The sequence below is a fragment of the Lutra lutra genome, chromosome 13 (genome assembly GCF_902655055.1).
Source record: "Lutra lutra chromosome 13, mLutLut1.2, whole genome shotgun sequence".
Taxonomy (NCBI): Eukaryota; Metazoa; Chordata; class Mammalia; order Carnivora; family Mustelidae; genus Lutra; species Lutra lutra.
The window spans coordinates 20,532,747-20,558,059 of NC_062290.1; the positions used below are offsets into that span (position 1 = coordinate 20,532,747).

The following is a 25,313-nucleotide window of genomic DNA, read 5'->3' on the forward strand; positions in this document are numbered from 1 at the left end:
CTTTGTTCATTTGTTTTGTTTCTTAAATTCCACATATGAGGGGTGCCTGGGTGGTATACTTGGTTAAACATCCAGCTCTTGGTTTGGTTCAGGTCATGCTCTCAGAGTTGTCAGGTTGAGCCCCATGTTGGGCTTCCTGCTCAGTGTGTGATCTGCCTAACATTCTCTTTCCTTCTGTCTAGCCCTGCATGCACTCTCTCAAATAAATAAATCTTTTTTAAAAATCCACATATGAGCCAAACCATATGGTATTTGTCTTTCTTTGAGTGACTTCTTTTGCTTAGCATTATACTCTCTAGATCCACCCATGGTGTTACAAATGGCAAAATTTCATTCCTTTTTATGGCTGAGTAATATTCCATTGTATATGCAGACCATAACTGCTTCATCCATTCATCTATCGGTGAATATTGGGGCTGCTTCCATAATTTGGCTAGTGTAAATAATGCTGCAATAAACAAAGGGGTGCATATATCTTTTTGATTGGGTGTTTTTGTCTCCTTTGGGTAAATACCCAGTAGTGTAACATGGCAATTCTATTTTTAATTTTTTGAGGAAACTCCATACTGTTTTCTACAGTGGCTTCACCAGTTTGCATCCCCACCAACAATGCACAAAGCTTCCTTTTTCTCCACATCATTGCCAACACGTTTCTCATGTTTTCTATTTTAGCCATCTGACAGGTATGAGATGGATAACTTGGATCCTGTCAATGTTTTTCCTCTGACAGTAATTCAGTTCTATTATTCAGTTTTCTTTGAATAGCATTTTATTTCCAATCTTCCTTCACAAATTGTTACTAAACCAATAATGACTTTCAGGGTCACTTGTTAATTTCTAGCCATATTTATTTATTTTTCTTAGTAAGTGTAATAGCCCTATATGGGTAACTTCTTGGGACTTTTATTGGCTAAATAGATTTTTTAACATCTAAGGAATAAGCTCTACAAAGAAGACCTTTTTTATTCACAGTGCAGAAAAGAGAGGACCAAGGAAATTGACTGCTAGGAAGAAGGAAGAACAGTTGTCAAGAAGGAAAGCTGCTGAGCTTGGACAGCACCTGCTAATTGTATGTGAGCTTTATCTTCATGCAAAAACAGTCACCTCTTAGAGGGCAACTGCATTCTTTTTCCCTGGGAGGGTGGAAGAGAAAAGAAATATGGAGATTTTAAGTGGCTAATGAAAACTTTAAGGCATTGATTATATTCTGATTATACTCAAATAATTTAAAGACAGTAAAAAATTGGTCAGTGTCATTGCTTTGGAGACTTCTCTGAAAGAGCTAGTACAGTACTATTTCTCAAAAAAGGAATGAGGATGTAGTTCTTTATTTAACCTTCAACTCACCCTAACAAGTAACAAATGGCATGAAATATTTGCAACATATATGACAAAGTTTTAATATTTTTCTTTATAAATAGCTTTTACAAATCAATTAGAAAAGGTACTAAATAGAAAATTAGGCAATTGACACAAATGGAGATTCAGCAAAGAAGAGAAATAAATAGCTATAATTAGAATTTATAACTGAACAAATAAAAATTAAAGATACCATTTTTCACCTTTCAAACTGGCAAAACTATTTTTTTTTAATCCAGTGTTAGGAAGGCCTAGATAAGAAAACATTCTCATATACTACAGAGGAGAGTTGAAATTAATAAAACTTTTCTGGGGCACCTGAGTGGCTTAAGCATCTGTCTTCAGCTCAGTTCATGTTCCCAGGGTCCCGGGATCGAGTCATGTGGTGCTCCCTGTTCAGCAGGGAATCTGCTTCTCCCTCTCCCTCTGCCCCTGCTCATGCTCTCTCTTGCTCACTTTCTCTCAAATAAATAAAAAAAAATCTTTATTAAAAAAAGTTTTCTGAAAGACTTTTTGGACATTTGCTTCCATCTTCTTGCTAATGTACATAAGTCTTGACTCAAAAATAGAGTTTCCCTGATTTTACTGTGAGTAAATATCTGAGGGTATAATCAAAGATTTTTTTTAAAAGATTTTAGTTACAGTGGTTTGTGAAATCTGGTTACAAGGGACAGAACCCCAACCTGAAAAGGCATAAGTAAAAACAGAGCACTTACTGGCCAGAGGAATCCAAGAATATAAAGAACCAAGGCACAGAAGGCAGGAAGGTAGCTGAGGGTTTGAATGTTGACAAGTCTCATCCTACCACTCTTCTTGCTGTTCTCTGAGCATTCTCTAATTTTTTTTAAAATAACTTTGTTTCTAAAGATTTTATTTGACACATAGAAAGTACAAGCAGGGGAGCAGCAGGACAGAGGGAGAAAGAGAAGCAGATTCCCTGCCAAGTGGGGAGCCCAATGTGGGATTCGATTCCAGGACCCTAAGATCATGACCTGAGCCAAAGGCAGCCAGCCAACTGACTGAGCCTCTCAGGCATTGTTCTCTTATTTTTAAGACAGACTGGATCTTTCTCATGATGGGAAACATCTCCATTGGTCCAATGGATGTTATTAACAAAGGAGTGGCTGACTAATCTCAAATTATCTGAGTTCTAGTGCAATTCCAAATCTACAGAAAGCCTCTGATGCTCCATTCAGAAGCTCACCCATGGAACTGTCAATTGCAGTGGTGAGGATTGGCTTTTATGTATTTTTTAAGATTTATTTATTTATTTTAGAGAGCGTGTGCATGAGCAGGAGGAGGAGGAGAGGGAGAGGTGGGAGAATCTCAAGCAGACTTCTCACCGAGTACAGAGCCCAACCCTGAGCAACATCCCAGGACCCCAACATCATGACCTGAATGGAAATCAAGAGTCAGATGCTTAACCAATTGAGCCACCCAGGTGCCCCAAGGATTTGGCCTCCGTTGATGCAGATATACACAACTGAGGTGGGTTGGTATGGCTAAGATGGCGAGATCATGAGAACACATAGCAGTTTCTGTCATAGCTATGCAGCCTCAGAGAAAGAGGAGGGGTATAGTGATTGGGCAGGTGACTCCATAGATATCTACTGGAAATTTTGGGGGTTTTCCATATGATAAGCCAAACACTAGATGGAGTATGGTGTCTAAAGATGGAACTAGGGATGGAGAATGAGAATCATGGGGTAAACATCAGACAGCCATTGGTGACTTTATTGATGGCAGAAGACAAGAAGTTGACACGTGTATCACTGAATCTCCTACTATATGTTACTTTCTTGAGATGGACTTCACAGCATGGGAATAGAAGGGAGGCACTAATATTTATTACATGCCTCCAGTATGCGTAACCCTGAAGAAAGTACCTATATACCTAAATATCTAAATACATTGTATATATGAATATATGAGACATATATTCATATGTTTTATACATAAATATATAGGATATGATGAAATTTCATATCTGATTTCAACTCTGTAAGATTTAGGAGGCCTGTTTGATGTAGAACAACATGAAAATCTGAGAAATGTTAAATAAGTTACCCAAAGTTGTACAACTAGGAAATAGTCAAACCAGTTTTCAAACCCTGACTCCTATGTGCTGGAGTTACCTCATCTTTCTCAAAATTTTGAGATGAGTCACCTCGTCTTTCTCAAAAGTTTACCCCAAAGATATTTTAAGGATTTGGCATGTTTTTCACCAATGCCTGCATTACATATACCGTTTTCTTTCTTTTTTCTTTTTTTTTTTTTTTGCATTTCCTAAAGCTTCAATTTATGTAGATTGATTTTTCTCCAAAGTAAAATGTATATAGCATTATTTTTGCATATTTATAAAACTTTCAAAGTAATTTGTAACTAAATGTCTCCCAAACAATGCCAATCCCTTACCTAATATCATCCTTAGAGAGCTGGCTCTTCACGGGGTGAGGGAAATACTCTTCTCCAATATGCTCATCTCTGACCGCCCATTCCTTTGAGAGTCATGACAATTCACCACACAGTGGCTGTCCTATCCCTTTCACATTGCACGGGAGCTAGGGCTGGCTTTGGGATGGATGAGCATATTAAAGTGTCCAGGAGCCACTCAATCCTGTGTCAAACATCACCTGCCCAAACCTTCACCCACCCTTTTAGGGCAGAAACACTACGAACTGTGCTGTTTAGTAAACCTGTACAGCAAATTCCTTCTGGTTTGAAGTTGTCTGTTGATGAGCATATCATGGAAGACAGAATCAAGAGCTTTGTAAAATTCAAGCTCAATTACCTCTATTTCATCCCTCTGATCTTCCGGGCCTGTCACTCTGTTTTAGAAGGAAATTGGATGGTCTTGACAAGACTGTTCTTCACAAAGCAATGATGATTATTACCTAGTATTCTGTGATCATATGGGTGTTTGCAAATTGATTTTTTTGATGATTTGTTCTAGTATTTTCCATGTCTCAACACTAAACTGACTATGATTTTCAGGGCTGTCCCTTTCTCAATTTCAGATATAGCTCTGATCTCTACTGTTTTTACTGTTCAATGGCCTCACTGATCCCTGTTGAATTTTTGAAATTGCTTTTGAAAAACATCATTAGGCTTGCTTAGTTGTTATGTAAGGGGAAACACTTAAAGGCAATGATAACTTGAACATTTACAGCTAATTTTTAGAACAGAAAACACGGTAACAAAGACTTGAAATCTGGAGTTTCTTACAGATTTGCTAGGCCAGCTTCTGTAGCCCTATCCTAAGGTTGGCCCTAAACAAAACCTACAATGTATAAGTTTAGCGTTACAGGGGCCTAACAGTAAGTAACGCTTCATGAAATAGTTAAAGATGTTTAAGGCTGATTGATTCAAATATTTGTCCCCTTGGCAAGCTTGCTTTTTGAAAGATACACACAGATTATGGGATAAGAGATACTTTTTAGACACAGAGAGACTTGTTAGCCCTCCAAAGGGAATAATCATCGATGGAGATCAATGCAACTGCTTTTTCCTGCTACTAAAATAGGTTCAGTGTCATGTTAGATGCACAGGTGAGATGTCCTTGTCATTAACTCACTATGAAAACGGGTCAGCAGCCAGCTTAGTAGAGTCTTACTCTGTGGAAATGATATCAAGATGGGAGCTTTGGAGGTTGTACTTTGACTCACTTATAGGGAAACCAAAGAACAGCTGTGCAAACCTTCCCCAAACATCTGGGGGTAAACACCTGGATGTGCTCCAAATGGGAAAACAATGGGATGGTCTTCATTTCTCTAAGTCCTTTCTTGGAGTCTTCATAGGCTCACTGGTACACTTAGCTTTGGAGCGTCAAAGTAATAGTTCAGTAAAGAGAGCTTTGTGACTCCAAGGCAGACAGAACCATTTTTCAATTGCAGAAGTACTTAATTCTTTCTCACTTTAAGTGTGAAAGCCATTTGGGTGATAGCCCAGACAGGGTATTGCAGACCTGGAGTGAAAAACTCTTGGCCTCCAAGAAGAAGTAGGGGGGGAGGGCGGAAAAAAACCCTCATTTACCATTTACTAAGAGACCAAGAAAAAAAAATATTGCATTTAGAAAAAATTGCTTTTGGCAACTGCGTTTAAGACTCTCAGATTTGGAAGTTAAACATGGGAAAATGTTATAAACGGGTTGCACCATATTTGTCTATCACTCCCTTTTTGAAGTGGCAATCTGGGGGACTGGAAAGTATGAACACATCTCTATTCTGGTGCAGCTTGCTGAGAATTGCAAGTTACAGAATGAAGCCTGCCTGTTGGGCTGCTGCTTATAAATAGAAGGAATCTGGTTCATGCCACGGTGGGGGGTTGGGGAGGCTTCCATTTGATTTCTCGCATGTGGGTGAAGACGGCTACTGTGTATTTGACAGGGCAGCTCAGCTGTCATGAGCTGGCATGTAGTGGCAGAAGGAGGAGAGGGGCCCAGCAAACCACCATTCTCTGAGCGTGCTCTTTGAAGACTTGGGATGTTCCCTATAACAATCAGCCTCAGCCTTGGGTTAGGATTCTGGGGTTGGCGGGAGTGTCACAACGGAGGCCCTGGGAGGTCTGGAATGTCACATGGCTCTTAGCTGCCCCCACTAGCTAGTGGGCAACAACTCATCCTCCCAGAAGACAGGCATTCTCTTCCTCCTCCTCAATTTTTGATGGGTGGTAGCTATTTTATGAGATGATGGGCCTAGAGAAATTTGAAAATTATGGGAGGCTCATATTCAGATAGGAAAATAATATTATTAGAAAAGAAGTAACAGTAACTGCTGAATAGGTTACTGTATTTACAGCATTTTATTTAATTCCCATCATAACACAATTATGTAGGCGGTGTCAGCCCAACTTTAATTCATGGAAGTGGAGCTTCAGGGTAATGAAGTGATTAGACCCAAGTTTATAACCAGGAAGCAGTATCAGTCTACCCAGCTTGAGCTCGACAGCATGGCCAACTGGTTTACCTTTTTCTTGCATGAGGAAGTCACACCTGTGGGTTTTGCTGAGAACTGATTACCCTAGGAGACCAGTGAGCCTCTGTAATGTGGCCCAGGCCATGGCTTCAGTCTTTGCCCTTGTACAGAGGAGACATGGACTCTGTGGTTGCCACTCTCTGACAGTTCTGTCAAAAGCCACATACTATAGTTCAGCACCAGGCCCACAGGGGATTAAAGCCATTTGTCAGGACTCTGTGAGACTTTCCACATTTTCAGGGTGAGCAAAAAGTCCTTATTTATTCCTCTGAGATTGCTGTCATCCAGCTGTCCTTTTGGCCCTTTAGAAAGTGCCAGAGTTTGTGCTGCTCACCTGGCCGTATTTCTCACAGTGAGAGCTGTGTGTGTGTGTGTGTGTGTGTGTGTGTGTGTGTGTGTGTCTGTCTGTCTGTCTGTCTGTCTTCGTCCCTGGTCTCTGGTTCATTTGTGTTTTTCTAATGCTTTGTTATGCTACTGTTCTTCTTATGCTTCAAGTCTAAGCCCCAAACATCTTCAGGACCACTGTCATGGGGATGCTTTGGAGCCTGTGAATAATATTCAGTGATTTTCAGACTTCTATCAGTTTGATAATATACTTCTCACCAGCCTGTGCATGAACAGTGTGCCCTAGAGAATCATAACTCTGCTGTGTCCTTCCATAGAGATCTTGCAAGGGCTTTACTCACTCAGCTTGGTTGGACACATGCAGGCACTGGGTCCCAAAAGTTGATCCGAGGACCAGATCATGTTTCTGAAAAAGCTTTCACCAGATCTTTTTTCTTTTCTTTTTAAAGATTTACTTTAGAGAGGGGAGAGGGAGAAAAAGAGAGGGCACTCATGTGCACGAGTCAGGGGAGGGGCAGATGGAGAGAATCTTTAAGCAGACTCCCTGCACCCCCCACCCCTGATGTGCATGGAGCCCAATGCAGGGCTCAATCCGATGACCCATGAGATCATGACCTGAGCTGAAACCAAGAGTCAGACACGTAACCAACTGAGCTGCCTAGGTGCCCCGCTTTCATCAGACCTTGAACAAATAGATGCATGAGCAGATGCAATCAATAAGTTAAAAAAAAGCTAGCCAATTTAAAGAAGTAGTCTTTGATCTAAGTATACGTTCTTCATGACTGTGTGTACCTATGTTAGAAATTTTTTTTTTAATCAATGGACATTACAGAGGGCCGATGTTTATTTTCTAAGGCATATTTTTTTTACCCTTCCCCTTCAGCAAATGGTCAATTCCAAATGGATTCCTAAAATTACAAACATATTCCTTAATGTTCTCTGAAATCCTCAATCTGGCAACCAGTAATGCCATATATGATTTTTTTTTTTATCTCTACCATCCTACACCTGCATCTCCCAAACTCCATCAGTGGAGTCTCAGAAGGAGAGGGAAAGCAGAAAACATTGGAAAGAAGAAAATAATTCCATTGCTATGCAAAAAAAATATATAATATTTAAATTACATGTAATTTGTAAAGATTACACAGAACATGTATTTACATATTTATATACATTTGTTTATAGAGGCTCTTTGAATGTATGTAAGCTGAAGATTTTTCTTTGGATGCTCTAGAACTTAGTCTTTTTGATGGAGACCATTAAAGGTCAGAGACTTTACCTTGGGGATGTGAGAGGTAGCCTTAGAGTCTCTGTGGTCTATTTTCTTTTCTTTCTCCTGTTGCCTTCCCTCTCTTCATTCCTCCTCTCCTTTGCAGTACTTTACACCAGACAAGAGGGGTTCTTCTCTGGCCTCATACCCTAGAGAGCCCTACTTGTCACAAAGAGACATAAATGAATTAAAGACCATGTGGGCACTTCTGTCAATTGGGATCCAGTGTTCAGTGCTCGGATGATGTAACCCTAAACATCCATGCTCGTAATTAACACTGTTCAGGCCCCAGGGAAATGGGGGCCTTCTCTGTCCTTGCCTTTTGTCCTTAAAATAATAAAGATGACTCCATCCAATGCCATGAAGACCTCTGGGTTGTACCATTGATACATCAGAAACAAACATTACTTTGGAGCTAGTGACAAGATTTGAATGGCAGAGGCACTTAGGTAAGAGAAAAGACAAATTAATTAACTTGTCAAATCATTGTTCTCTGATAGCATGAGTGTGATAGTCTCATGTGACCAAGTATCATTTCCCATTAGTGCTGAACATACACTTTCTTATTCCTCCTTGTGGTTCCAGAGGTATTTACAAATTAGCACAATATTCAGAGCACCAGCACATGGAGTCTGAGAAACATTTTCTAAAATTAAATAATCCAATTACTACTAAATCTGTCTAGATATGGATAAAGATACAGTGTGAGAAGTATTCTGCTTTACATTATTGCACGGTTCTAGATACTGCTTTGAGAGATGGTGAAAATCATGATATGACAATGTATATATTGAAGTGGAAATATTTTATAACTTCTATAGTAAAAATAATCTATTATACACAATCCAGATATCATGCATAAGCATGATATATAAAGGAATTCTGTTAACTCCAGGTACTACTTCTTTAGCAGAGTGAATGTTCTCCAAATAGAAATTAATAATAAAAAAATTATCCTAGGGGCTCCTGGGTGGCTCAGTGGTTTAAGCCTCTGCCTTTGGCTCAGGTCATGAACTCAGGGTCCTGGGATAGAGCTCCGCATTGGGCTCTCTGCTTAGCAGGGAGCCTGCTTCCCCTCTTCTCTCTTCCTGCCTCTCTGCCTACTTGTGATCTCTGTCAAATAAATAAGTAAAATCTTTAAAAAAAATTATCCTAGACTATAATATTTCAAGAAATGTATCTATTTTAGCATTGGTGTCAATAGAATACAAATACATGCAAGTGCTGATTATAACATAATTAGTGTTTTGCTGAAACAAAGGCAAGAAAAGCAAATTTTATGGAATATATTTGTGAATTAATGAGTTATTTTATTACTTATCAAACAGCGCTAGCCCATCAAAGGAACACTCAGACATGCACAATATAATTAAATCCAGTCATCTTTGAGAGTTTGTTGACTCTCAGTCATATAAAAACCCATAGCTTTAAAGAGAGTTTTCATTCTATCATTGTGAATATTTATTTGTCAAGGAAGGGATAGAATACGTATTATTTAACAGTCTGTTAACCCGCTTTGTATCTTATGACTATTGAGCTCTATAGCATACGGGCTACTATTCGAACGAACCCTTGTCATATTTTTCCTTCTTTCTGCTCATTTTCTCCCTTTTCCTTTCTCCTTTCATGTAGCATAATTTCTTCCTCTTATTCCTCTCTTCTCTCCTATTTGTCCTTCTCAATCTAATGCACAATCTCAAGGGCCATCTGTATTTTTTCTAAAGCAAATCAAATCCGTGCCCAAATCTCCACTGCTCCCCAACAAGAAGAAATCCAATTTTTGTCATTATAGAGATGGGTGTGAGGACAGAATTCTCTTCCCCCTTCTCTTTCTCTAGGGCCATATAACAAGTTGGAAGGTTTATACAGCAGTCAGAAGGCCCTCTCTTTCAAACATCACGTTGACCCCTGATGCCTGGTGTACCAAGCTGGGTGCCTCACCAGAGGTGGGTATGTCTGCAGCTTCTTCCTTGCCAAAGCTGAGACCCAGTGTCAGCACTGCTCTTGGGGAGCTTGGTGGTTAGAGTCCAGGCTCTGTAGGGTACCGCAGCCATTCCCTTCTGGGGTGCTGCCTCCTTCCAGGGCGCTGGGAGAGCTGGGAGTGGGTCACATTTTTTTTAGGGGTCTATCAACCCCAACCCCTTTCCAGGTCAGGATAAATATCCCTGTTTCCTTTAGCAAGATTCTAATCCCCCCTCCCTCGCCACCCCTAGGATGATTCCTTCAGAAATCTGATGCTTCTGGAAAAACAAGACTGAGGGTCAAGACAAAGGTAATTTCTGCTTTTATGAATCACAAACTCCTCCAAGGCAAGGAACTGAACAAAAAGTCCCGTCTATCTGCTTGGAAGAAAGGTAAGATAAATACTAGAATGGCAAAACAATATTTTAAAAAATTATCTCACACATTTGGACTTGGGCATGAAGGGAAAGGTGCACTGTCAGCTTAATTGTGGAGACTTAAGGGCACTTGGAAAATAAAGGGGCCCAGCTAATAATGACTGGTTTTAGGTTGTAAGGGAAGTTTCAGATTTTGGTGTAGGTTATTCACTCAGCTCACTGAAGAAGAGGTGGAGACAGGGACTCCAGGAATGGAGTCCATGCACTTGGCTGGCAACTTCCCTGAGGCCTGTCTCTTGGAAATTAGTGTTTTCCTCCAGCTCCAGTGTTCACCTCTCCTCCAATACCTGCCTGATGTCACATATATACTTAACATATAGGTGAAATTAAACATGCTTAAAAGGTGGGCTCTTTCTTTCTATAGTCACTTATTCATTCAAAAAATATTTGTTGAGGGCCTTCTGATTACCAGGCATGATCCTAGGTGCTGGGTGTACACAGATGCACAAAATAGGCATGGTGTTGCCCAGTAAAACTTACAGCTCATTAGAGGTGAGAATCAATAAACAAACCAGTAAATCTGAATTACAAACTGTGCTAAGAGAGTGAACATAGAGAATGACCAGGACATCAAAAGAAGCTAAAACATCATTGTATGAAGAACTGAAGGAATTAGAAAAGCTTTGCCTTCTCCATAGAAAGCTCAGAAACTTTCCAACTGTACATAAATTTTAAAGGATGTCATAGGAAGACTTTCTTTCATTAATTGTAAGGAGTTGAGCTAGCATCAACAGCTGGAAGCCTTAGATCCATGGTGGATTGATAGGGTGTGGACTTTAGTGAGTTGTAAAGGAATGGAATGGTTTGGTTGAGGAGAGGGGTGATAGTTTTTTTTTTTTTTTTTTTTTTTAAGATTTCATTTATTTATTTGACAGAGTTCACAAGTAAGCAGAGAGGCAGGCAGAGAGAAAGAGGAGGAAGCAGGCTCCCTGAGAGCAAAGAGACCAATGTGGGGCTCAATCCCAGGACCCTGAAATCATGACCTGAGCCAAAGGCAGAAGCTTAACACACTGAGCCACCCAGGTGCCCTGGGGCGACAGTTTTGACTAAAAATGGCCGCAATTAGTACTCAATAATAAAAAGGAGTAAATACACGACAGTGTGAATGAATCTCAAAAACATTATGCTAAGTGAAAAATTTCTGCAAAACTATCATATATTGTGTGACTGAAATTCTAGATCAAACAAAGCTAATCTGTAGGGGGTGACCAGAACAATGATTGCCTGGGGCGAGAAGCAGGACAGTAAGGACTAGGATTAGCAAGGAGGAGTTCTAAGGGAACTTTCTGGAATAATAAACATGTTCTCTGTCTTGACAGCAGTTTTGTTTATGCAGGTATATGCACTGTCAATGTTCATCCAATGGCTCATTGAACATTTGCGCATTTCACTATGTATATATATATATTTTTAAAGATTTTTATTTATTTGACAGAGAGAGCACAAGTAGGCAGAGAGGCAGCCAGAGAGAGAGGGGGGAGGCAGGCTCCCCGCCGAGTAGAGAGCCCGAAGCGGGGCTCGATCCCAGGACCCTGAGACCGTGACCCCAGCCGAAGGCAGAGGCTCAACCTACTGAGCCACCCAGGCGCCCCCACTATGTATATTTTTACCTGAAAGTAAATAAGGAAGCCAAAGAAAAAGGAAGGATGGAAGGGAGAAAGGAAAGACAAATAGTGAATTTAGTTTATGATTCGCATGCTGGAGTTTCAAGGGTGGAGTATACTGATGTCTGCATCTACTTTATTATTTTCTTTTTAATATTTTATTTATTTGACAGAGAGAGATCACAAGCAGGCAGAGAGGCAGGCAGAGTAGAGAGAGAGGGAAGCAGGCTCTCCGCTGAGCAGAGAGCCTGATGCGGGACTCGATCCCAGGACCCTGAGATCATGACCTGAGCCAAAGGGCAGCAGTTTAACCCACTGAGCCACCCAGGCGCCCTGCATCTACTTTAAACTACATGAAAGTCAGATGGACAGATGAGTGGATATGCAGATGGGAGCCCAGCACAGGGAAGCTAGCGCACCTGGCTCCAGAGTCCCAAACAGACCAGGTGTGACCATTTGCTATTGACAAAATCCGAAGGCAGAGACGAGTGGTGGTGAAAGGAGAACGGGATTTCAGTGAGGCCAACACTAGGAAGACAGCAGCAGACTAATATTTCTTCAAAAATGGTCTCCAAAGTGCTGAAAATACTTCTTGGTTCATATAAAGAAAAGGTGGGACAGGGCTTGGTGACTATGTGTAGGTGGGCAGTAAAAGTCAGGTGGATCATTGTCTTGGGGTCAGTCACGCGCAATCTTGCTGGCAGTCCCTGTTGCTTGAGGAAGGAGTTTTGGATCGCATCATGGGATACTTTTGCCTGTGGGGCCTTTGCTTGAGTTAAGAGATTGGCTGCAAAGAACTTAATTAGAAAGTTCGAGGTCTGGGGCGCCTGGGTGGCTCAGTGGGTTAAAGCCTCTGCCTTCGGCTCGGGTCATGATCCCAGGGTCCTGGGATCAAGCCCCACATCAGGCTCTCTGCCTACTTGTGATTTCTGTCTGTCAAATAAATAAAATCTTAAAAAAAAAAAAAAAGTTCAAGGTCAAAATGGAGGTAGTCAATATCCTTTCTCACTGACATGTGATAAAGCAACATAAACAAATGTTAACAATACTAGAATCTAGGTAGTGGGTATGTGGGGATTCACTGTATGATTTATAGCTTTTTGGATGTTTCAGTTTTTTCTTAAACTGTTAAGGGAAAAACAGTCCCTCTTCATTGAAGATCTGTTATAATCTGTTTATCACAGTGCTATGTGTTTGACACATTATTTCTAATACTAAAGAAAATATAATTATTAATAAAGTTATATTTTCCTCTATTGTATATTTATAAATTGTAATGACGAAACTAGGGCTGAGAGAAGTCACATAACTTGTCAGGGACCATATCATGACTTGGCACACCTGTGCTACCCAAAATGGTACCCACTCTCCTCATGTAGCTCTTGAGCATTTGAAATATGGCTGGTGCAAATGAGGAACTGAATTTACAATTTTATTTAATTTAAACTTAAAAAAAAAAACTGATATATAATCCAGTGAGTGAAAACTCCCTTTAGTTACTGGAAAAGTTTCAAGTATGTTTGTAACAACTTGGGTAAGTAAAGGTATTTTCCAACTGTAAATTTTATGAAACTTAAATACTTATTAGCAAATATCCTAATGGGAATGTAGCATTCAAACTGGAATATGCCATAAGTGTAAAAGTTGACATGTTTTAAAGACTTGTTGTGAAAAAAAGGATGTCAACTATTTCATTAATAATTTTTAAATTGATGAAATGTTGAAATAATATTTTGGCTATGTTGGGTTATATTTTTAAATATTAAAATTAGTTCTACCCCTTTTTACTCTTAAAAATATTACCATTGCATGTATGACTCATATTTTTTGATTTTTTAAATATGTTTATTTGCGAGAGAACATGAGTGGGTGGGTAGTTTAGAGGCAGAGTGAGAAGCAGGCTCCCCACTCAGTAGGGAGCTGAAAGGTTGGGCTCGAGGGTCCTGGGATCACGACATGAGCTGAACGCAGAATCTTAACCACCGGAGCCTCCTAGATGCCCCTCGTATTGTATTTCTATTGAATGGAGTTGGTCTATGCTTTTACCAGTATACACCAGCCTGGGTAATACTGGTATTCAGGCTAGGGGATGGGAGTTGTCTGGAGCAGGTGTGGGGTGGGGTGGGGTGGGTGGGATGGAAGGGCTCCCAAGTCACCAAGACTCTTTAAAATGATGAGATCCGAGGAAACGTTATGTAGCATTTACTATACACTAGGGACTATTTTCAGGTCTTGACATGTATTAATTCATTTAATCTTTACTGTCATTATCCCCATTTTGCAGATGAGATGGAAGCACAGAAGTGCATACGTGGCCATTGAGCAGCAGCTAAATCAAAGTAAAGAAATTGCCACAATTGGGATATACTCAGAATTTAAAACATGCTCTTTCAGACTTCCCTTAAGTGGCTTCTATTTACAGATTTGCTTTCAATCTCTCAGACTCTCGAGGACGTTTTCTTCTAAGGATGATACTGACCCTTTTTTCTGTACAAGTAGCTCTCCGAATTGTACATCTTTCCCAGAATTCAAAAGACATTTGTTCAAACAACGGGCATCAAACTAGATAATTGGCCAATAGGAGTACAATGTCGCCGAGCAAATGGATTATTAGAGGGGTCCCGTTTGAGAATTCATCATTTTCTTTCAGTAGGAAGGGTAGTTTAATCTCTCTAAAAGCCTGCCACACCCTGTGATAATTGACTTAGTGGCAGAATTGCCTTAGAGAAAGCTCTTGAATTTCTCTAGCAGTGATGCTGATGGAAGTCTCCAAGAGGCTCAGGAGCTGCTCCGGGTTGTTCTTCCTAGCTATTTACAGAAGGAGAGAAGGGGACTACTGCCTTCAGAGGCAGTTAATTTCCTAAGTGCCAGGCTCTGTTCATTTTGAAGAGATCTAGGATTGGCTGATGTTCTAGAAACTGCAACAAAGAAACTCAGGTGAGTTGTCAAAGGTTACTTGAGCAGCTTAGATGGTAGGCACTGTGGGTTTCTAGTACCGGAGATCAAGCCTTTCCCTTCTTTTATGAATATGTCTTAAAATTCAGGTCAGTACTGATGCCAGTTATAATCCCCGTCTCTTTCCAGAAGGCATTGCCTGCAATGGTTATGAGACCCAGCATGTGTATGCTGTTAACACACTGGCAAAGCTTTCAAACAGTGAAAGAGGAAGCTCTAAAAATTCAGAAGAATGTCACCATAATGCCAGTTCTAAGAGGGCAGAAGGGGATAACATGGAAAAGTCTTGAAGAGCGGAACACTTGGAGCATGACAAATGGTAACTCCCACATTCTAAAAACATAGAAGGTGCCAAATACAAGTATCCAAAAGGTGTTACCTTCTGGCACCATAGAATTAAAGTGTCCACGTTTGTGAGTCATCCGTGACAAATAGCAGGGAGCTTCTTGTATTTAGTTGAATCTAGACCACTGCCATGTCAAGGGTGGTCCTGACCATAGCAGCAGCCCTACCTAGAAACTCGTTCAGAATGCAGAGTCATGACATCACTCAAATCGACTGGCGATCAAGAATCTGAGTTTTAACCATATCCCTGGACCGACCCTTCTCCAATCTTCTGTGGTGAAGGGTAAGTGTTTTGTCGTTTATTTATTTATTTTTTTTTAAATGTCACTAGCCCATTCTTTTGTTGAACATGTCCTTTAGCGAGACAAATTCAGCTCTCATCCACGGGGCTCTAGCAGCAGCATCTGTGGCTACAAAAAGTTTAGATCCTTGCTCTCAACGTGTCCCCCTTTCTATTGGAGACTGGGAACAACAGGTGTGCAGGCTGGCACCAGTCCACAGACCCCACTGGGAGTAGCATTCATCTAAGCCATACTTCTTCAGTCCACTGGCCCTCCTCAGTCCCAAAGGATCCCTGTTGCTGCCCGGCCCTCACCAACCTTTGCCATGGAAGACCTCGGAATCTCACAGAGGACAAAATCATGGAGAGGAGAGTGAACCAGAAACCAGCCCTTCCATGTAGGCTGCTCAGACAGTGACTAAGCTCGCTTTCAGCTGAGACAGGTCACGCAAAATTTAAGTTTTGGATGGACTGCCTTCTTATGTGACTGGATTAAGATGGTGAATTCCGGGGGCTCCTGGGTGGCTCAGTGGGTTAAAGCCTCTGCCTTCGGCTCGGGTCGTGACCCCAGGGTCCTGGGATCAAGCCCCACATCGGGCTCTCTGCTCAGCAGGGAGCCTGCTTCCCCCTCTCTCTGTGCCTGCCTCTCTGCCTACTTATGATCTCTGTCTGTCAAATAAATAAATAAATCTTTAAAAAAAAAAAAAAGATGGTGAATTCCGAAGGTTTGCTTTTCATGTATTATTGTTGTGGTTCATGAAACTCCCTGTTGCCATGAGGACGTAGATAGGGAGAAAGTAAATTTATTTTCAAGTCTGTCTTCCAAACAGGGCTGAGCTTCTCATTTTCTCCTGAAAGGCTGTGTTACAGGATTTGGCTGGTCAGATAACATTTGGAGTTCATCAAATTCTAATTGATGAATAAACACAGGGACAATGTTTCTTTCCCGGCCTTACAGAGTTGTCAGTGTCAGATGAGCTTGAGGTGTTTATGAAAATTTTGCTTTACTTTCTACCCCATTTGGTTATCCTCATACCATAACCACATCTCTTAAAATCTTGATAAAATACATTAGGGCTTATTACATCCCTTGTTTATATTAGGGATTCAGTAAGAGGAGGTGTCAATGATGCAAACACTACATAAAAGGAAAGGCTTCAGAGATGAAAAAAGTGCTTAATGGAGATGCTTAGTGGGAAATGAATTCTGATATTATCCAGAACCAGTTCTTATTCTGAGATGGTTCCCCACTTACAAAGAGTGTCAAAGAGCCTTTTAGTAACCTTCAAAAAAACAAAAAAAACAAAAAAAAAAAAAACTGTGACTGTTTAAATAAAAGTGTTTCAAACTCTTTATCTGCTATAAATTGTGTATAGCCAAGTGGGTGCATTAGGACTTCTACTAAATCTCTTTATCTGGTGAGATAAAAGAAATGTTTATAATTTCCCTGAAATGTATTTGCTTTTTCCACAGCTTTAGATAATACTGTTAACCCCTAAAAGAAGCCACTTAAGAAATAACTGTTTAACCTACAACACAAACAGTAGCATAAATCCTTTGGTATTTTTGAATGTCCAAAAATGAATAATTGTGCCTGTTCCAACTACAACCTCTTCTATAAGAAGGGGCCTGGTTTGTGACATTTACCTAATTTAAGAATACCTACGCCAAGTTGTTTTGAACAGCTGCTTAGCTAGGTTTCTCGAATTCACTTGTGATGGAAGTATGTCTTCAAGAAAATGAAAACCATGGTCAGATACCATTTGATACCCAGCACCATGGTGAACAAAAGAAAAAGGCCATCATTAGCAGGGGCTGGTGAGGGTACAGTGCAGGAAGTCTCACAAGCTGGTGGCGGTATGAATTGGAGCAGCTACTGTGGAGAACAATTTGGATATATGGAGCAAAGTAGAGCATTTTTCTTCCTAGGTGTACGTCTATGGAGATTCTTACACGTGCACACCACAATATACACAAGAATCCTCATATTAGCCTAGTTTCTAATTCAGAAATTCCCAACAGGAAATTCAAATGGCCACCTGCTTGAAGAAGGGATAAATTCATATTGTGATACTCATTAAACTGCAGCAAAAGTGAATTAAAATATAGCTACATGTATCTGCGTGGATGAATCCTAAAAACAGAACGTAAGGGGTGCCTGGGTGGCTCAGTGGGTTAAAGCCTCTGCCTTCGGCTCAGGTCATGATCTCAGGGTCCTAGGATCGAGTCCCGCATTGGGCTCCCTGCTCAGCGGGGAGTCTGCTTCTCCCTCTCCCTCTGTCTGCTGATCCCCCTGCTTGTACTCTCTTTCCCTCTCTCTCTGAAATAAATAAATAAAATCTTAAAAAAGAAAGAAAGAAAGAAAGAAACTCAAATGAATCATTAATAGAAAAAATAACTCATCTTTTGGGGGGAAGAAGGGAATAATCAATGGAGGAGAGTCACATGGTGGAATCTAAAGGAATTGGGTCAGGTTTTATTTCTGAAGTTGGGTGATGTTTACACGGCTGCACTTAAAAAAATTAGATTTTGTGCATGTAATTTGTAAGCATAAAGGTTTCATAACAAAGTAAAAGTCAATGGAAGAAGGTTCTGTCCTCGAAAGAAATCATGGGACTTTTAGAAATCATGGGACTTTTATCTGCTAGGTCCTTTTAGGTTATTCTGGGTAACAAACCATCTCTAATTCACACTGGCTTAGTGAAGCCATGCTTATTTTTCTCTCATTGTTACGAGTCCATCGAGAATCATCAGGGGCCTCTGGTTATTGTAGTAATTGAGGGACCCAGGCTGACAGAACTCTTAAGGGAAAGAGCCTTATGAGTGTCACCTTTGGGAAAAATTACCACCAGATCATCACCTAAAGAGGCATTGGTGGGGAGGGGGAAAAGGAACACAATTAAGTCAAATACTGGCTCCTCAAATTCCTACCTGGAAATGATAAATCACGTCTGCTCACATTTCCTTGACCAGGTGAAGCCCTCTGGCCCTGCTACCAGCTTCCAAAGTTGTCAGGAAAGTGCAATCTTCCTAGGTCTCTGAAAAGAGAACATGACTATTTGCGAACAGACCCAGTAACCATAATGACTTCCAAATAGGACAACAGCCAAATTTCAAGTTCATTGCTGCTGCTTCTAACTAAAGCTCTAGAACTCACATCTAGGCTTACTTGCCATTCCACCTGTGATAAGGATACAAGGAGCTGAATGGGGAAGGGATCTCTGTTGACGGTCTTAGGGGAGAATCCCTTCTGGGGAGAGGAGGCTCTTAAGCCACACAAAAGCCATAACCTCAGAGTAAAAGCCTCTTCTCTTCTGTCTGTGGAGGTGGAAGGCAAAGATACTCAGTGTTCCACTTCCCAGACCTGAAAAGGCAAGTTAGGGTGGCAGTGAGGATGGGTGGGGGAGGGCAGTGACAGATACCAACAGAACTCCACGCTGATTTGAAAACACAGCAGGTGGAAGTTGAAAATTCATGGCCAAGATCTGCCCCTCCCTTTATGTCAGAGTACCAGGGCCTCCTAGGCACCAGACACCTCTGCATGTAGGTGATCAGGGGAGTGAGGAAATACATACCAACCATAGGACATGGGTGGTAAAACCAACTACCAATGGCTTAACCCCCACAGTGGGGCAGAGACAGCTGTTTATGCTGGAGTCCAATTCTTTGTCCAGGACACACTGGAAGACTACGTTTTCCAACCTCCCCCACAATTAGGTTTGGGTCTTGGAGTCTGAATTCAGGATAATGGATCCTTGTGGACACATTGTGATGTCCAGACTTGACCATAAAACAGCAGCACAATATCTTATACTTTGTCACTTCCCTTGTCTTTGGGCCAAATGCAGAGGAACCATTCTGAGGAGCCAAGCAGATGGTAGGAGACTGGGTCCCCAAATCATCTCATTGAAGGCTGGCCCCTGAAAACCCAATGGGATGATGCTGTGAGCAAGAAATGAGCTTTTACTGGGACGCCTGGGTGGCTCAGTAGGTTGAGCATCTCCCTTCAGCTCAGCTCATGAACCTGGAGTTCCTGGATAGAGCCCTGCATCAGGCTCCCTGCTTGGTGGGGAGTCAGCTTCTCCCTCTGCCTCTTCCCCCTACTCTTCTCATTCACTCTCTCTCAAATAAATAATAAAAATATAAAAAAAATAAATAAGCTCTTATTTTATTTTGTAAGATTTGGGGGGGTTTTAGTTTCATCAGCTTGTGTTCCCTTACCATAAATAATATAAGGGACCACAGCCCCTTCCTTCAAAGCTAATGCTGGCAAAGATCTCTGCTGGGTTGAATTCAGATAATTCTTTGGAATGAGTTCTCCTAGTATGTAAGAGAGGCTTGTCATCTTTTCTTACTACTCTCAAAATGGGTAGGCAAGCCAGGCATTACCCATGTGTTAGGTGATCATTCGGAGTTGATATTGCAATTTGAGCACATATAAATTCTTCAAGTGATTTTGAAATTTTCATCCCATTCAGACTTTATGGTTGTCTAGGACTCTGAACCTTGGCTTACCTCTGCAAATGATTTAAGAGCTGGGTATTTTTTAGCAAAAGGTGTGACATGATTTAAGAGACGATATAATTCTATAAATGTCTGGACAGGCTACTTTATATGCTTTAGGGTCAGTTAGGCATAATAAGCCCTTGAATGAAGGGGGATACAGGTTCCAAGTGCTATTTTACGTATGCGGAATATGGAGAGAGAAATGTCCAGAGCGGAAGAGCCTGGAGTCCAAAGTAGATAAGGAGGCAAAAGCAAGGGTCAGAAACAGAGTTGTCTGGTGAACATTTTTTATTTTTCAGTGAGAAAAGAAAATACAGATTGCAGTCATAGTGATAAGACCCATAAGGTGACACTTTCGTAGGTGTGGTGGCCTGAGGTGGGTTTACTCTTCCTTATAGAAGGGGAAGAAGAAGCCTGTGGTTATTCATAGTCCCATAGTGACCCTGGGGAAACTATGAAGGCTGGTGACCTCCCTAGAAGAGTCAGCTGAGGCATCTGAAGGGCTTGGCCCTTGTCACATGAAGGTGGCATTCTCGCCTTTCAGATACATGTCCTTGAAGCAGCCTCTTGAAGGGTTGGCTCCTGAGTCAGAAACCTAAACCTTAAATTGCAATCCCACTGCTTATTCTAAGTGCAGCTCTGGGCACGGCCACATTCCTCAGCTTTGGGGTCCACATCTGTAGTATGAGGACTCCACAAAAATTTCATGAGGGGCAGGTTAAGGAATACATGACATGTGCCAACAACTACAGCAGTGCCTGCATATGATTGGCATCCAATAATATTTGCTCTCTTCATTCTGTCCTCAATTTGATACTAAGTTACTTGAGGGAAGGAGCAGGTCACATTTCATTTTGCATTGCCCTAATGCCCTGGAGCACTATCTAGAAGACTGGGAATGCTGGAAAAATGGTTTTCAATGTGCCAATGCCAAAGGCCAGTGATGAGGCTTTGGGGCTTACCACTGGACCTGAGTAACTAAAATACCTTTATCCCTCCATGAAATTTCCCTAAAGATAGGTGTATTAGGTAGGCTTTACTGTCATCAGCATTTACCAGAGACTGAAATGACAGAGGCTGATAAGACAGAAGTTTATTTCTGTCTCATGGAAAAATCTGAATGGACAGGGCAAGGCTGGGGTAGTGGCACCACTGTGTCCCAGTGACCTCTGACTTCATTATCCAAAATGGAGAAAAAGGGCTAAGAGATGGTATACTGTTGCTGCCTTTCATGACACAACCGGGACCTCTCACATACCTCCTTTCCTCACCTCCCAGTAGCCTGAAGTCGGAGCTGCCACAGGACTAGGGATGGATTTCTTATTCCAGACAACCATGAGGCTTCTAGAACTCAGAAAGTGAGATTAGATATTAGACAATGATCTGCAGTTCCTTCCACAGGCATTCTTCTAGAATACTTCCTGGAAAATGGAATGATTTCTGGTCCCCCATACTGGACCGTGAGGGTGGTAGTCACTTCCCAGGGATGGAAGGACGGTCTAGAAGCATCCTGAGTCCCGATGAATGAGGAGCTGCCAGACAGTCTTGAATTGTGCATTTACACATGAGAAGCAAATTCGTTTCTTAAAATACCCATTATTTTGGATCTTTGTTATCTACAAGTAAATCTATATCATAAGTGATGCAATCAGTCTGGTGTCACAGCCTGAGTGTCTGTGTGGCTGTGTGTGAGCTGGAGAAAACTTTACCCTCTGCCTACGTTCTTACCCACCCGGGAGCAAGTGGTCCCTCTCTCTCCTGACTCAGCAGCTACACTGACTGACAGGAGACCATTCCTCTCTCCACCCAGCTGTGACTTCATTCCATTAGGCTAAAATTTAGATCAGGGGTGAGTTAACATACCAAATTGTACCCCAGTGGCTTCCAATTTATTCTCTTCCCACTTAGAGGGTCAGGCCCCATATACTTAGTTTTACACTAGCAATACGAATTGCACAAGACTCTTAAAAAAAAAAATCCAGCCAATCAGAAGTAATAAGATGATAAAACACAGTCCTGCCTTGCTGTAGGAAATCTCGGTATGTGAAAATTCAGATATATTTAACACAACAGTGCCTCTACAAAAAGACTGATCCCTTTACAAAATAAGCAGAATAAGAGATGGGCCCACGTAATAATTTGCTGAATATCTAGATTCCTTTAAACAGTGACATTCCCTTACACATAACACTGTGCCCAAATTACTTCAAGTGTTCACATCATCTTTCTATTACCCAAAGTGAGATAACCAGCTCACAGACCCATGCTGGATCTAAATAAAATAGATGGAATTTCATCCACGTAATATTGTTTTTCCAATATATATACTGCTTTGACATTAACAGTAATGATGAATAACAGGAAGGAACAGTAAGGAAATGTTACCCAGAAACATAGGAAAGGAATTAAAATGGTGGCCAGCCTGTACCAGATCAAGCCTTCCCATTTCTTCCTGTTACTTTTTATCATAGTTTAGACATTTCCCCTCCCCTCATACTTTAGAATTCATACCTTGTATACTTCATAAAGCTTATACTTTGTATATTTTTAATGTCATTTAAAAAGTCCCAATTCTAGGCATTCTCCCCTCTTCCACTGTAGCTACGAAACCACAGAAGGCTGGAACTAACTTTATGATCCTCAAGGCAAGACCTCCAGCTTTTAAAGCAGGCTGGCCTTCATATCCAACAGCTTTAAACCTCTAATAACAGAAATAAATAGAAAGAGCACCTAGAAGGGAAAAACAGCTTTTCATCTCGGCTGTTTTTTGTTATGAATTCTTAGAAAAAAACAAACACAAAAAACTGTGTTCGTGGTCACCCACGATTCCACGGAGAAGTCCACTTTTTGTGAGGAATTACATAACTCACCAGCTTTGTAGCCACAGTTCCATTTACAGCCCCAGCTGCCACTTGCTGGGGAGGAAGGGCCCTGGCAAGTGTCCAAGGTCACACATCAAGCAAGGAAATCAGAGTTCAGAGTGCAGAGCACCGACTCCACTGGTTTATGCCTGGACAAGTGAACGGTTCCGTGCGGCTCTCAGGTTTCTTATCTTCTCTCCCATTCCCCGGGAGTATCTTCTCCAGATAGGCTGGGGCTGGAAAGTCAATCAGTGCTCTAAATGCAAGTTTATGGAAAGATATCCAATCAGCGAAGAGAAAACCTTATGTAGATACGGACGGTATATGAATAGACAACTCTTAGACCTGTGAGTTGTTTTATGCCCAGATACTCATTCCCCTCACTCTGGCTCTGGGACACAGGATGCTCCCTTTCCAGGGGTCCCCCTCCAAGGCTGCCTCATGTGAGGGTTTACACTTTGAACTCTAACACAGCCAGAGCCCCCTGGAGACTTCTTTCTCCAAGACTCCATGGGATGTCTGCTGTGGGGATTTCCCTTGCCTGGTTTCTGGGTTCACCCTGTTGGTTGCAGAACTGTAGTGCAGCCCACTTGGAGGAACGCAGCAGAGAGACACCCCCCCCCCTCCCCGCGCGCGCTTGGATTCACTTCCGATGTGTTGCTTTGCTTTCCTGTCTTGCCACTGAGATGCTGGCTCATCTCCTGTCTCCATCTATCTTTATGCTGGAGGAGGCAGACAAGAGAAACATTCAAACCACTCCTCCCTCTGCTTCAGAAATGACCAGCCCACTCCACCTAACCACAGGCCAGGTGCTTCCGGCCTGCATCCTTTTGCCCCAGGGAACCCTGCCCACGAGCCCTGGTAACTACTTTCTGTTCTGCCTTCTGTTTGCTTCCTGCCTGAACGACTGAGACTTGTTGGGGTGGAGAACAGGGCAATGGAAGCGAGAGAGCTTTGTACCTGAAGTCAGGAGCCAAGAGTAACACCTTCCCCAGAGGTTCCCCTGCAGACTTAGTCTATTTTTTTTTAAAGATTTATCACGCGTGTTCTGTATAATAGCTAAAAGCCAGATTCGCTTAAGAAAGTAGAAATAGAAGTTAGCATGCAAATCTGAAGATTTCGATTTATGTGCCGTGAGTTCAGTTGAATTACCTGACCGAAAACAACTGAGCAGAGCTGGCTGCGTCGGGGAGGCCCCACAGGTGAGCCGCCTTCTCTCCTCCCCATGACACGTTTTCATCTTCAGATCTGGGGCGGAAGTTTCTAGAAACTCAGAGAAGAGGGAATGAAACCTATCATATCCCCACGAAGACATTCAGAATATGGCCTTTTCTTTTACAGAGCAGACTTGCTGTGTGTTCCCTTAACGCAGAAAGGGAAAAGTGAAATGCTCCGGGGGGCTCATTCTGTTCACGTGCGCAAGTCGACCGACCCGCCTCATCTCCCAACTTCCGGCGTCTCTTTATCGACAGTTATCCGAGCCCAGGGAGCATGCGCAACCCTGAGGCGTGGGTTAAGCAGAGGAGACTATTGGTGGGATGTGCGGTTTTTTAAAAAAAAACACGTGACCACACCTGTAGCTGAGACTACGGTGGCTCCAAGGGGTGATCGGGGCTGTGGAGCCAAGCTGAAGCCAAGATGCCAAAGGAATTCTTTCCTGAGAAGCCTCCCCCTCTCCCGTGGTGTGTGGTTTATGCTTCGCAGCAGAGAAGTGGGAATTAGGTTCCACTCTGCCTCCACCGCGCCTTGGCTCAGGCCGTCCATTTCTGCCGCGCGCTGGGTAGAATTCCCAGTCCAGGGCTGCCACAGACAGATGGCTGGCTGGCCTCCTCTTCATTCATCCCGTGTGCCCGTTCACTGAGCATTTTTTTATGTGCCACACAGGGTTTCTTAGCACTCTACTGGTCTTAACTCATTTATTCTTCACAGGACCTCTAGAGGTGGGCACCGCTTTTATCGACGCTGCACAAAGGAGGAAACTGAGGCAGAGGTAAGCGAAGCTTCCTTCACGCCCTCTTTACTAGGAACTGTTTTCAGTTTATAGTTATTGGCTGGAAGGTGGCAATTTCCGGAGAATTTTTCTGGAATGATCTGGCTGGAACCCCTCGCTCACAAAGAAATTCACATGTTCTTTTCAGTGACAGACCAGACAGAAAGAGGGAGAGTATACTATGGGGGCGGTATCCCTGATATTAGAGCCTTCTGTACGACTGAGCAGGTGGCCTGGATGATCATGCTCACAGGAGACACTGGTAGTTTTCAGATTTTTGTCAGTCTCTGACCTTAGATCAGTGGTTTCCTAAAACATTCCACATTTCCTTCCAAAGCAAAGGTATGAACATACACCCCTTCTCAGGTGACTGTTCACAGGAGTTTTGATAGCCCGTGCAGTTTGAATACCACTGTGGAGCAAATT

At 42.0% G+C, this 25,313-nt stretch overlaps 2 long non-coding RNA genes across 4 annotated transcripts; one reads left to right on the top strand and one right to left on the bottom strand.

Annotated features, from left to right (window-relative positions):
• The first annotated feature begins 969 nt into the window (after positions 1–969).
• Positions 970–14,332, top strand: LOC125083742 (uncharacterized). The gene is made up of 4 exons (XR_007122349.1): positions 970–1,069; positions 9,786–9,893; positions 10,161–10,301; positions 14,235–14,332. It is a non-coding gene; the product is annotated as an uncharacterized LOC125083742 (long non-coding RNA).
• LOC125083741 (uncharacterized) lies at positions 12,295–24,162 on the bottom strand. 3 transcript variants are annotated; one of them, XR_007122348.1, is made up of 5 exons: positions 24,050–24,162; positions 22,907–23,153; positions 21,295–21,380; positions 18,462–18,568; positions 12,295–12,747 (listed from the first exon to the last, which is right to left on the bottom strand). It is a non-coding gene; the product is annotated as an uncharacterized LOC125083741 (long non-coding RNA). The 3 variants fall into 3 exon arrangements; XR_007122347.1 differs by having other exon boundaries at positions 23,858–24,162; XR_007122346.1 differs by lacking the exon at positions 24,050–24,162 and having other exon boundaries at positions 22,907–23,511.
• Positions 24,163–25,313: the final 1,151 nt, after the last annotated feature.